An 11,190-nucleotide genomic window follows, 5' to 3' on the forward strand; every position below is an offset into this window, starting at 1 on the left:
AAGACTTGGCTTCTTTGGGCTTTAGCTAATAGTAATTATCTCTCTTTTCTATAACCACCATTAGATTTCCCTATTTCTATTCTTTGCACATTGCTCTCTCCAATCTCTCATTTTCTCTGTCTTGCTCTTCTCTGGTTATCTTCCAAAGGTTCCAGCTAACCAACCTACCTGGATCTCAAAGATAAGGGAATAGAAGGGAAGGTGACATTATTTAGGTATCTTTAATATATTCGGCATTGGACTAAATACTTTTCAATACTTGTCTTTCCATTTAAGCTGCACAGTAATGCTGTTAGGGGGAGTTTACCTTCATTCACAAATGAGGAAATTTTCCCAGAGTTGAAAGAGGTGGTAGGTAATAAAACCGGAATTCAAATTCAGCTCCATCTGACTCCCCAGGTGTGCTCCATGTATCCTCATTTACATCACCACCCTTCTTCGTCTGTCCAATAGATCTTCTTTTCCTTGTCCTGGGCATGTATGACAGCATATGTACTTAAACACTGAGATTCTATTATGTGCTAAGAAATGAAAAATGAAAAATATATGGAATGTCCACTCTCAAGCAGCTCACAGTTTGTGTGTGTGTGTGTGTGTGTGTGTGTGCTTAGCGCTTTGGATAGATAAAGAATGCATCTTACTAAGTACATCTTAAGACAGAATATTTATTCATTCATTTATTCATTCTTTCAACAAATGTTTATTAAATACCTATTTTATGCCAGGCTTTATTCTGGGCCAATGTTTATCAATCCTGGCTGCATGTTAGAATAACCTAGTGAACTTAAGGGGTGCGTGGGTAGCTCAGTCAGTTGAGTGTCTGACTCTTGGCTTGGACTCAGGTGATGATCTCAGGGTCATGAGATCAAGTCCCATGTCAGGCTCCATGCTCAGTGAGGAGTCTGCTTGAGATTCTCTCCCTCTCCTCCCCTCCCGTGACCCACGTCCTGTCTAATAAATAAATAAATCTTTTAAGTGCACTTAAAAAAAATAAATCCCTGGGTCATCCACCAAATTCTACTCCATTGACATAGGATGGGACCCCAGAATCACTATGTTTTAATAAACCTCCTGGGGTTTTGTAATATGCAGCTGATGGTGAAAAACACTCTTCCAGACTCCAGCTATACAATAGTAAACAAACAGGAGTAAAAGCACTCGGAGAGTTCATAAGATACACATCCTCATTGTTCAGATGAAAGAAGTGGTAGATAAATGTGGAAAGAGGAAGATGAAGCCACAATAGCCAGATTGCATCACAAATCATCTTGCATCTTAAATTCAAAGGATTTGAAATAGAGGGAGGACATAGAGACTGAGGCACCTTCACATTTTACATTTCTGTGATCTGGACGGAGTAGAGAGTTTCACCATCCTGTGAGTTTTAATCAGACTGATTGATGCAGGGTTAGACTTACTTTTCTGAGACTAGGGGTCATTCGCTTACTTAACATCAGTTCACCTTCAGGGGACTGATCAAAGGAGGATGGGAAGAAGAGTTAAGAATTTCCTCCGTAATCTTATTAAGAGCTTGGCTTTCACACTAGATCACACCAACCCAGAAAACCAAGTGAGCACCTTTAAATGTCTTCCAGTTTTGCCCTTATTCATACCACGAGTTTCATTATGTTTATGCTAGTCAAGGCTTTGGAATCAGACAAATCTGGGTTCGAGCTCTAGTTTAGCTTTGACTAACTAGGTGACTTTGAGAAAATGATGTCATCTTCGAGTGCTTCAGCTAACCCACTTGTAATATGGAGTTTAAAATAGATCCACTTTCTGGGGTTCCCATGAAGGTTGAAGAAGACAATGTACCTACTTTTCTGGCTTAGAATAAGTGCCTCCTTAATATTAGCTGTCAGTCTTATTACCTCATTTTTTGTTATTAGTGCATAACTTTGTATATAAGCAAATTCAAATAGGAATCACATTCAAATAAGGAATGTGATTAAGTCTGTAAAAGCAAATGAATACGTGAGTGCAAATAAATGAGATATATGCATTTAATATACTATAATAACACTGTATGGGAAACAGTTTTCTACATTTTTATAAATATTAACTTCTCATAACTCTGTGAGGGTACTATATATATTTTTACACTTTATCATAGAAAAATTTTTAGAGAAAATGTATAATGAACCTCTATGTACCTATCTCCCATCCTCAGCAATTATCCACATTTTGCCAATCTTGTTTTATCTATGGAATTTTACTTATTTTTCTGGAATATTTTAAGACACATTCAGGACAGCATACCATTTTACCTATAAATATTTATTATGAATCTCTAATGGGGAAATATCGATCGCTCGATTGATCTGTCCATCCATCCATCCTATCTACCTACCACCATGCTGTTATTACACCGAACAAAATTAACAATAATTCATTGATATCAAGGACTCATTAAGTTCAAAACTACCTCAAAGATATCTTTTTTACAGTCTGCCTGTTTAAATTGGGACAAAGTCCACACACTGAATTGGCTCATGTCTCTTAAGTTTCTCTTTTCCTGCAATAGTCTGAAAGAGTATTATACTCACTTCAAATAACAGATAAGGAAGATGGGACGCTTGGGTGGCTCAATGGTTGAGCACCTGCCTTTGGCTCAGGGTGTGATCATGGGGTCCTGGGATCGAATCCCGCATCGGGCTCCCCGCAGGGAGCCAGCTTTTCCCTCTGCCTGTGTCTCTGCCTCTCTCTGTGTGTCTCTTATGAATAAATAAAATCTTAAAAAAGAAAACAGATAAGGAAGTTAAGGAGCAGAGAGGTCAAGTCATGTGCTGAAGGTCACACAGCTAGATTAATTTTATCTGTGACCTCTCTCTAACTTCCTACAAACTTAGGGATCCTCTAAGTCTCAGCCTTCAAATATCTAGTTCCAGCTCATTCCAAAAGGTGAGGGAGAAGGTGATCTGAAAACTGTCCTCAGATTTTTGTAGACATGGTGGTGAAGTTTAGAAAAATAAATGCCCTTGGCTTTAGGTCTTCTCATTCATTCCTTTATTCATTCTAGGCATTTGTCAGGCTTCCTGTGGGCCTTACCCTACATTAGGAGTTCTGGATATACAAGGGGAAGGGAAAGTTTCTGTCCTCAAGGAAATCCTAGTCTAGTGTGTACGCTGGGGTTGAGGAAGGAGGGGTTATAACAAGACAGTTCTAATGCAATAAGAAGTACTGAGTCGGAGGGGACAAAGAGTGCTAGCAGAACATCTGCTCTTATGAGGACATACTTCCAAAAGTGAGTTTTACAAGTGAATGGTGATTGGAGAGGAAGAGAAATGGGAAAAGACCCATACAGGCAGAGGGAACAGCAAGGTGCAGAGGTACAAGGAACTTGGGCTGATCTAGTGTCCTGAAGTAGTGTGATCTGGCTTGAGCACAAACGTGAGAAGGGAGAGGTTCGTGGTTAGAGAGGGTAGCGAGGCATGATGGGCATCACAGGCTATGTCAAAGAGCCCCTTGTTTTGAAGATGATCTCTTGAAAGGATATACGGAAGAAGAGATATGGTCGTATTGCACCTGAAATTTCCTCTGGTTCCTCTGAGGATAATGCTGGGTGCTGGAGGAGGAGTCTGGAAACCAGGAGGGTAGGTGGTGGCAGTGACAGAGTTGATGAGGAAATGGAAAACCTAATCAAGTAGAACGTGGAGATGGAAGGGTTGCCTTGGAGGGACCCCTGCTTTCTAAAGTCTGGCTTCCCAGTTTCATGGCCCGAGAAACTCGATCTTATTCTGGAAGATTATGGGGTTCTGAAAGAAACATGGTATAAGGAACGGATGTAAAACAAGGGGGAAGATGATATGGACTTTTGCCTTTTGCCTTTACTTCTTTCCAATTGTGCCTCGTGGACCTGTTGCTTTCTTTACCTTGTGGACCCGCTGCGTCCTCAACCATAAAGTGGGACCATGAGCTCCTCAGAGTTCAAAATAAGCCAAGCCACCCCACACCTAAACGATTCGTAAACTTTAAAGAACTTTATAATTAGGCATTGTATCCTGGATCCTCTGACCACTCTCAAACCACAAGTAGTATTTCTGTGGACAAACAGAGGGTTGGGGCTCTGACAGATTCCATTTCGGAGACAGGCTTTAAACTTCCTTCTATGAGCTTGTAATATGTTAGCAAATCCAATCTTGAAATACCCTCCTAGGCCACATATTTGTCTCTCCCCAATTCTGCTGTCACATGGGTTTCTGATTGGAGTTACAATCTGAGTGAGGAAGCAACTTTGGAAGAGACCTGAGTGCTGTCGGCAGAGGAGGGAGGGGTTGACAGAAAGGGAGGGAGCCGCTGTAACCCACCCCTGTTCGGGTTGGGATTCGGAATGAATATGAAAGGTAAGCAGAAACTCAATTAGTAACCCCTGAACTCGCCCCGCGTTATCTCTGAGAACACACACCTTCTTCCATCCTCTGTCTCCGCAGGAGAGCAGGCTTCCTATCAAGCTAGGGCAAGGAAGGAAGGCTGCAGACCCAGAGGAAACAGAGAATGAAGGAGCTCATGGCTGTTTCTGCATCCTCCAGCATCTCCAATCCAGGGGTTTCTGGAAGGATTAGGCAGTTTCTGACTCCGAGAGCTGGAAAAGGGGTAATTATTCCTTTTATGTTTAGAGTTTCTTTGCATTAAGTGCCTACTATGTGCTGCTCGGTCATTCCTTTCAAAGTGTTATTAAGTGCTGGTATCACTGTCCCTATTTTACAAATAAAATGAAGTTCAGAAAGGCAAAGTAGCCACCCAGCTACGGAGCAAAGCATCAAGGACAGCTCCTGCCTTAACTCATTCAGTTCTCAAACTACTGTGATCTTTTCCCAGTGAGTTGCATTGCGGCTCTTCTCTGTCTGTCTCCCTCCCTGCAGGGCCTCTCTCAGTCAGTGGATTGGGTCTGCGTCATGGAAGGCAGGCCCCCCAGTGTGACAGGTGAGTGGTAGTGACAGGTATCACTGCTAAGCAGAAGCTTTAAGATTCTGTCTCTGCTCTGACATAGCGTATCCTGGTTTTCTTTATCATCAGACCAATGAGGTCCCAGATGGAGATGTCCAGTCAACCTGGGTCTCAAAGTGAAGACAATACAGAGGAAGGTCACAGCCACACATGGGCATATTAGGAAAGAATCCTGAGAGTTTGGGATCAATCATTACACAGCATAGCCTTGCCAAACCAACTAATATGCCATTTAAGGGTAATGAATTAAAAAAAGAAAAAGAATAAAAAAAATAATGGGAATGAATATGGTCAGCAGTTCAGTGTCCTACATTAATTTGTCACAGGCTTTTCCTATTTCATAATCTTAATTGTATGTTGATGGGATTCCAGGCCTTTCCATGAGACTTGGAATGTAGCTAGATGGAGCCTACGCAGGTTGCCATGCAATAACTATCTATTTTGCTTGGCTATAGTAAGCCACTTCGGACAGCTTTTACTTTTTTTTTTTCTACTTGTAAAAATAGAAGTTGTTTTGTTCTGAAAGCAATAATAATAATAATAATAATAATAATAATAATAATGTAATGAAGTCAAGAGAGGTTAAGTAGGTGCCCAACTATTGAGTAGTAAAGCTGAAACTTGAGGTCAGCTCTGTCTACTATAAATTGTCTGATCTTGACCATTGTATTATTCTTCCTCTGTATTTCTGGTTCCATCTGACTTTCCTATATTTTACAGTGACTGCTTTAAAACAACAACAGCTACTTTTAATAGACTGAAGAGTGGCAAGCTCCTCAGGAAGGAGAGTGGGTTAGGGCAGTGATGTGAAATTTCAGTGGACATACTATTCATCTGGAGATTTTGTTAAAATGCAAATGCTAATCTAATGGGTATCTGGTAGGATCTGAGATTCTACGTTTCAAACAAGGTTCCAGATGAAGCTCCTGCTGCTGGTGCTTGGACCCCTCTTTGAGTAGCAAGGCTAAGGGATGCCAGTTAGTTCTCCATGGAGATGGCAAAAAAGTAAAATCACATAATATTGCAGGGCAGTCAGGAATGTGGAGTAGCGTTGGGACTAGGGTCAAGCAAGCCAGGCATGAGGGACCAACATTAAAGAAAGCAAAATAGAGCAAGTGCTGAACTTGTGCCCTGAGGACCCGAGTGCAAGTGCCTCCTAGTTTAATCTGCTATAATTTGTTTCTAGGTTGATTCTAACTCAGTTTGAAAACTGAGTTAAGATAGAGCCCAAGAGTGTACTCACATTTTACCTTCGCATCAGTTCTAATGTCACTGACCACCATCAGGAACAAAGAAGATGTTCTTAACAGCAGTACAAATACAGTCTCTTCTCATCAGACCAAAAAAAAGTTCAAAATCGTATCATGCTTCAGTTAAATTTAAACTTAAAATAAATTATTAGTAACTTTTGGTTTAGGTGTTTATTTCCAGAATTTCTAATTATCTTTATTTTTTACTTATGCTCTGTCCTTTTACTATATCTTCAAGTTTTTCCAAGATTGCAATTATACAGTAGTATCTATCAAATCAAGCCCACCATCAATATCCTATTTTCCAAACTGAATTGAATACTACCATAATAAGATATATGATGAAGTGATTATTTCTTGTCATCGATAAATGGTACCTAAATCTGAAAGCTGAAGTTAAACTGTCCTAAGTCACTTGTATTCTAAAGAGAAACCTAGAAATCATCAATTTGGGGGCCAATGTCATCCAGTGACCCATAGGTCTTTCCAAGAAGCAACAACTGATCCTGTTATCACAGAGACCAGCATCCCTTTTCCTTATTCTTTAGACTACATGAGAAGAGGATTAGGGTAGTAAAGGGGATAGGGATCATCAGAGTCACCTGAGTCATTGCTGGCCTTGTGGAAAGTGTTGTTTTCTTGATAACATGGCTTTTCCCTACCAACGAAAAGGAAAATCTTAAGGAGAAAAGGCAAAGGAAATTCTCAGTATCCTCCAGACTAAATAACAGAAATACAAAAAGAAAAAAAATCATAAAGATTTGGAATGCCTATAAGAGAAGACTGGCTTATTCCTTCCCTGATAAAGGACACAGAACCGGCAAGAATTCCTGGTGGTAGGAGATTTGGAGAGGAAATCATATCTGTGTCCTACTGGGCAGGACAATTCTTTCTTCAGCAAAAGTTTCCTCCATGCATCCCTGCACATCTTAGCCTGTGGCTCAATTTGTCTCCTTAGTGACAGTCCCATCTGATCCTGAACAGTGTTTTAACTTTTCTTAGCCATCATGCCCCTCCTGTTTTCTCTCCTTTCTCTTTCTTCCTTACTTTTACTTAGGTTTTCTGCATTTAAACCCTCCCTTACTTTCATTTTAACAGGAATCTCAGGAGGAAGGTGCTATGTGTCCCCTGTAATTAATGTGTTGAACCCCTAACCTCCATTATGGTGGTATTTGGAGATGGGGCTTTTGGGGGATAATTAGGATTAGATGAGGTCATGAGGGTGGGGCACTCATGTTGACATTACTGTCCTTATAAAAAGAAGAGGAGACACAGGATCTTTCTGTGTGCACACACCAAAGAAAGGCCATATGAAGACATCGCTAGAGAGGTGTCCCTCACTGAGAACATGACTGTGCTAACTCCCTGATCTCTTGATCTTAGCTTTCCAGTATCCAGAACTGTGAGAAATAAATTATTTGTTGTCTAAGGCACCCAGGCGATGGTAATTTGTTATAGCAGCCCAAACTGGCTGAGACCGAAGGGGAGGTTGATACATGGTTTTCATCCCTTATTTTGAATGGCAGGTCTCTCTCATAATATTAGGTTGTGCTTCTATCGTTTGATGTTTACCTATATTACACAGAGTTGTTTATTCTTTACCTAAGAAGCAGAATGATCAGAAGGAAGAAAATGGGCTTAGAAATTTTACAGAACTGGTTTAAATCCTGGCCCTGTCATTTTATGGAATATTGGGAAAACTAAACTATTTTCCTTTTCTGTGATACACTGATAATAAGAGCAATACTAATGGTAACAACACAGAGCCAACAACAATGCTAGCATTGGTTTTTGTCATGAATAGATATTACATACTTAAAAAGCTTACTTTGGTCATTAATTCATTTAGTGAATGTATATTAAGTATCCACTATGTGCCTGGCATTGGGATGGGCAGTAGAGATCCTTACAATGAACAAAAATATTGTCTGTACCTTTGATGAGCTATTGGTCGGGTGTAGGTGTTGGCAAACTTACTGCACAGCCTATGGCCTAAATCCTGCCCTTGACCTGTTTTTGCAGTCTTTGAGCTAAGATTGGTTTTATGCTTTTTTAAAAAAGTAAATGTGACAAAGATTTGTATATAGCTCATAAAGCCTAAAATATTTATTCCTTGGCTTTTTACAAGAGTTTACCTATCCCTGGTCTGATGGAACACATAGACATAGAAAGCCTTGAATAAATGCTTTTCACATACCAAGTCTTAGTCTGAAGTTCCTTGCATGGGTTTCTGGTTAATTTCTGTATCCCTTCAATTCCCCATAGGCTTATTATTGCCCTTTCAGTAAAAATCAAAATTTTCAGATGGTTATAAGCCTTACATGAGTGACCCATGTAACTCTTTAGCCTCTTCTAATTATACCCTTTTTGTACTCCTGCCACACTGGATTTTTTTTCTGTTCAGCAAATACTGTACACATGCTTCAGCCCAGCATATTGTTACTCTTCACTCCCCTCGGTCAGCTAGTTTACTTCCTACTTATCCTTGAAAATTCAACTTTAGGGTCACTTCCTTTGGGAAAATGTCCTTGACCGCACCTTGCTAGCTCAGCACCCTTCCCCACCCCTTTATTTGTTCTCAAGCCTCCTGATACTTACAGTAATTTTATATTGTTTACTGTTGGCTCCACAAGTTAGTTTCATGAGGGCAGGGGCTGTAGGTCTTTTATTCCTTCATCTCCAGCATCTGGCATCCTTGTACCAGTACTCAGTAAATGGTAAAGAAATGAAAGAATGAATGAATGAGTCAATGTCATGGTTGTTGAAAAGAAATAGATCAGAAAGCATATAGGATTCTTGCAGTATGGGAGTGCTTTCTTTCTCAGGCAAATATACCCTCAAATGGAATTTCTGTGTCTCCATTTAAACAGTCCCTCATTCTCCCCGTATAATTAATGGAAGCCCAGTGAGCTGTTTGTGCTGATACATCATCTGCACCACACAGCAAATGCATTTGTTACAGAGCTATCTGGGCCAAAGCTAATGAAACATTTGCAAATGTCCTGATTTACAAAGAGAAAATTGGTTCACCTGAATGACAAGGTTTGTATGTGAGGGAAATGTTCTTCTTTGCAATTTTCTAGCTGCGTTCTGGGAAGCCTCAAAATCCTAAGGAAATATACATCAGCAGTCCCCTCAAGAAAGCAAAGACCAGAGGTCACCTTGGAGGGGATGAAGGTTCTGAGATCAACATTACTCCCATGGGATCCTCACGTGAGCTTCAGGATGCCTGAGAACCCTCAGGAATTGCACACATATTGTACATTTGCACATGTGCACTGTTCTAGAGAAAATAAAGATTAGGTTCTCACTGGAGTCTGTGCCTCCCCAGTGGATGAAACCTAATAATCTAAGGAAATCCAGGATTTCCCTATCTTTGAATCTGTTAATTTTCTTTTTCTTTTAAATTAAGTAGCACACCCGACTTGGGGCTTGAACCCACAACCCTCAGATCAAGTGTTGCATGTTCGACACACTAAGCCAGCCAGATGCTCCTAAATTTGTTAACTTTTAAAAAGAAGATACGGAGTAAGGAACAGAGATGTGTTTAAGTCCTGAGGGATGCTTCATATTTCTACTCCCAACCTTACCTGATCCACTGTATAGATGAGATTTAGATCAATGGTGAGATGACTTGCCCGGGGCTTGAAGGCAAGTGAGACACACACCCAGGACAAAAATTCTGTCCACCTGGTGTCCTTCCCACCACAACCTGCTGTCCACTAATAAGATAATCCTTTCTTGTTTCATCTGTTTCTTCATTCACTCCATTTATCATTTATTCTTTCTCACTGTCCCACACTATCATTCCTTCAACATGAAATTTTAAAACTATTTATCAATCGTGGCCAGATCATTCCTAAGAAAAATTTTGGCTTCCATAAATGGCTGCCCAACAAGGCTGATGAATTAGAAAAGGAAACACAATAGGAGAATCCATTTATCTTTTCCTTCCCAAATGGATCTCTCAAGTGGATAGTAAAGGAATAAAAAAATCATATAAATCCATAACAACCAAGAGAATTGAAGAAGAAGAAGAGATTTGGCACTCCGTGAGGGACTTCAACAAGTTTCAGAAATTGAAGATGGAAGAGTCAACAAAGAACAGAACCTATAAAATAAGTGCCTGCAGAGGGAGACACTGATGAAAAACAAACCAATTAGTTCTAAGAAGTCAATAGATAAAGGCGACAGATATCACAGAGGATGGAGGAAGATTGGGAGGCTGATTGAATGTCTGTGTACAAAGCAGATGAACATCACTCCATGCTCTGAGATTTCATCAATCAGCAGTTGTGCACATAGACCAAGGGCAGGGGATTGGATGGGAAGCTGCATGATTCTAGAAAAAGAAATTTCAAATATGAATTTTTGTGATCAATCAATAAAATTAGTGGCCACAACCCCTTCACTCTGATCTAAAGCCCAATAATAATAAGCCTCTCCCTGACCACAAATCTTCTATCTGTTTTATGCATCTAGAAGAATAACAGGTAGTAAAGGATCAACGGAAAATTCAGAGAAGCTTCTGAAACAAGGGAGAAAATCTGAAACAAATAAATAGGAAAGGAGAAAGCTGGGAGAAAATATACAAGGCAGGGAGTAGAGTAAAACTTCATGACCAAAGCTTATTAATAATATAAGCTGGATGTTGTATCTGCAAAAAGGAAAATAGTATTATAAAAAAAATAGCAATAGATAACAAGAATAAGTCTTATAAATTATAGATATACATATCCAATAAAAGAGTTATAAGATAAAGTTGAAACAATCTTCAGAGAGTAGAAAAAGGCAAAAAAAAAAAAAAAAGTGTCTGGGCCTGCCCTGCAAAAGATTCTGTCAAGAAAATGAAAAAAAAAAAAAAAAAAAAAAAGACACAGGATGAGAGAAAACATTTGCAAAACACTTATATATTAACAATTAAAAACTGTTATGCAAAGTACACAAAGAACTCTTACAACTCATCAATAAATAAACAATGAAGCTGATTAAA

General features: G+C 39.7%; 1 long non-coding RNA gene across 1 annotated transcript; it reads right to left on the minus strand.

Moving 5' to 3' along the window:
* Positions 1 to 4,849: 4,849 nt before the first annotated feature.
* On the minus strand, positions 4,850 to 10,676 carry LOC140641948 (uncharacterized). The gene is made up of 3 exons (XR_012038542.1): positions 8,796 to 10,676; positions 6,800 to 6,855; positions 4,850 to 6,274 (listed from the first exon to the last, which is right to left on the minus strand). It is a non-coding gene; the product is annotated as an uncharacterized lncRNA (long non-coding RNA).
* Between the last annotated feature and the right edge of the window lie 514 nt (positions 10,677 to 11,190).

The sequence above is a fragment of the Canis lupus genome, chromosome 10 (assembly GCF_048164855.1).
Source record: "Canis lupus baileyi chromosome 10, mCanLup2.hap1, whole genome shotgun sequence".
NCBI classification, from domain to species: Eukaryota; Metazoa; Chordata; class Mammalia; order Carnivora; family Canidae; genus Canis; species Canis lupus.